General features: G+C 60.7%; 1 non-coding gene across 1 annotated transcript; it reads right to left on the bottom strand.

Moving 5' to 3' along the window:
* Nucleotides 1-1,640: 1,640 nt before the first annotated feature.
* On the bottom strand, nt 1,641-1,794 carry LOC138286329 (5.8S ribosomal RNA). Its single transcript, XR_011201975.1, has one exon. It is a non-coding gene; the product is annotated as a 5.8S ribosomal RNA (ribosomal RNA).
* Between the last annotated feature and the right edge of the window lie 648 nt (nt 1,795-2,442).

The following is a 2,442-nucleotide window of genomic DNA, read 5'->3' as shown; positions in this document are numbered from 1 at the left end:
GGGAGGGAGCCCGGGACCCCAGTGGATGGCTTGCAGACCCTGGTCGACTGATTCAGTGGGCTTGCAGACCCAGGCCTGCTGGGTCCATGTCCCTGCGGAGCCCCGTCCTGGTTGCTCTGTAGCTCGGAAGCCCTGACCAGGAAGGGGGTTCAGCTCGGCCTGGTATTTATAGCCAAGCAGCCTAAAGTCGCCAAATAGGCCCAACTGTGGCGTGATAGACCAGAGTCGGGCATGGACCCTGCTGAGGGTTTCTCTGAGCTTTCCTGGGCTCCTCTTCCAGCTCGGCACCCGGCAGGAGGGGAGGGGACTAGGCCTTCATGCAGGGCTGGTCACTGCTCTAGGCCTGAACCTGGTGGGGGAGCACAGCAGTCCTCTCCGCATTGCACCCAGCCTGCCTGAGTAGTGACTGCCATCACCATACTGTGGGCTCAGGGTGATGCCTTTGGGCGGGTGCCTTCCACCTTCCTGGAGCCCAGGCACGGGAAGACCAGGAGGATTAAGTCCAGAGTGCCCCACACCCTCTTCCCACCGGCCTGTCCATTTTCCTCGACTATTAAGCCCCCACAAATTAGGGACTTTCAGAACCCCGGGGAGAGACAAAAGTCAGAGTTAGGCTGGCGGCCCGGCCCAGCAGCTATCTGGTCGCCCAACCGGCGGGCAATCTGGTCAGCTAGCCTAGTGACCAGATGTCCCGGGACGACTCGGCGACCAGGTAGCCTGGGATGACCCTACGGCCAGAGTGACCCAGGCAGCACAGCAGCCAGCCCGGCGAAGACAAGAGCTGCCGTGCACTCTGAGAGGCTCCTTCCCGAGGCAGCTTGCCCCCTGGTGACTCGTGTAGACCAGGGATTCCCACTCTGGTCATCTGGCTGCCCTGTTGACCTGCAAGCAATTATGGCCCCTGACCCTGCACCCCGTGGTGCAGGGCAGGAGCCCCACCGGCCTGGCAGCAGAGAAACCCTCCCAGGTATGGTGATGGGGGGGAACACTCTTGGCTCAGAGGATGACTTTCAATAGATCACAGCGAGGTACCTGCTCTACTACTTACAAAACCCTGACCCAGAATCAGGTCATCTACAAATGATTTAGCACTGGATGCCCCACGAACATGTGGTGCACTAAGGGCGAGGGAGGAGGCCCTCTTCTGTCCAGGTCCACTTAAATTCAGCATGTTGACGCGCCTGATCTGAGGTCATACTCAGATGCCAAAGCAGTGGGGGGGGAGCCAGGAGCACTGTCCCCTGGGTTGCAGGAGACAGTGGGGCCACGACAGCACACCCTTTTTCCTGGATTGAAGCACAAGGCCAGCAGTTGGCCCTCTCCCTCGGGGAACCTGCCACAGGTGTGGGTGCCCAAGGTGGTGCGAGCAGGCAGCCGTGGGACACCACAGACAGCCACACGCAGCCTGCAGCCAGGTGCCCCAGGACGTACCTAGGACAGAGCAGTCGCCCACTCGCATTCCGCCAAAGCAGGGTGGCAAGGCTAGGCGCACCGGATGCATGCCTCCATGACAAGACCAGAGGTGGGATCCTGCTGCAGGTGATTGGGGGGTCTGACCTTGGAGGGGAGACAAAGGGAGCACAGCTACACTGCGACAGCCCCAGTCACCCGGGAAAGCCCCAGGGCGATCGACAATCAAGCAACCCTCAGACAGACGTAGCCCTGGGAGGAACCCGTGGCCGCAAGGTGCGTTGGAAGTGTGAATGATCAACGTGTCCTGCAATTCACACCCATTCGCGCAGCTAGCAGCGTTCTTCATCAGCACGCAAGCTGATGGATCCACCGCCAAAAGTCATAGGCATCTTTTCTCAATGATCACCTACCTGCAGGCGCAGGAGAGGCAAGAGGAAGGTGGCACCACCAACCACGCAGCAAGACAGCCCAGCACCCAGTCAGGCTTCCCCTCTGGGAGTCATTCTCTATGATTCAAAGAATATCACCAGGTGCTCGGCCCAGGAGCCTCCCTGCGGGCAGCCCAATTGCTGCTGGTCCCTCTCAGAGGACTGGGAGGGACCACGCAAGCCTTCAAACCCTTAGCCCAGCCACACAGGACCAGGAGAAGCCAGGTACCTGGCAACAAGGGATGGTCGCCCAACCTGCACGCCAACCATCCACCACCAGGTCTCGACCCCTGTGTGTCAAGAGTCACCGCCTTAAGGTGGCAGCCCTGAGCCGTGCAAGCATGCTGACAGATAGCCCACCCCACTGCCCTGGTCAGAGGCACCAGAAGGGAAGATCACCCCTCCAGCACACCTCCACCGAGAGGAGATGGGGTTCCCTTGGAGCCCCAGCTCCTCCTGATCCAGGCCACCCTGCCGCTCAAGAAGGGCCACTTCTCAGTCACCGAAGCCCGGGCAGGCTGGGAATCAGGCACATGAAAGCCCAGGTGGCAGGGCCTTCGGGGGGGTGGTCCCAACCCAATGAGGCACTTGGATTCAGTTT

Source organism: Pleurodeles waltl, chromosome 3_1 (genome assembly GCF_031143425.1).
Source record: "Pleurodeles waltl isolate 20211129_DDA chromosome 3_1, aPleWal1.hap1.20221129, whole genome shotgun sequence".
In the NCBI taxonomy this organism is placed as follows: Eukaryota; Metazoa; Chordata; class Amphibia; order Caudata; family Salamandridae; genus Pleurodeles; species Pleurodeles waltl.
This window is presented reverse-complemented; position numbering and strand designations above follow the sequence as displayed.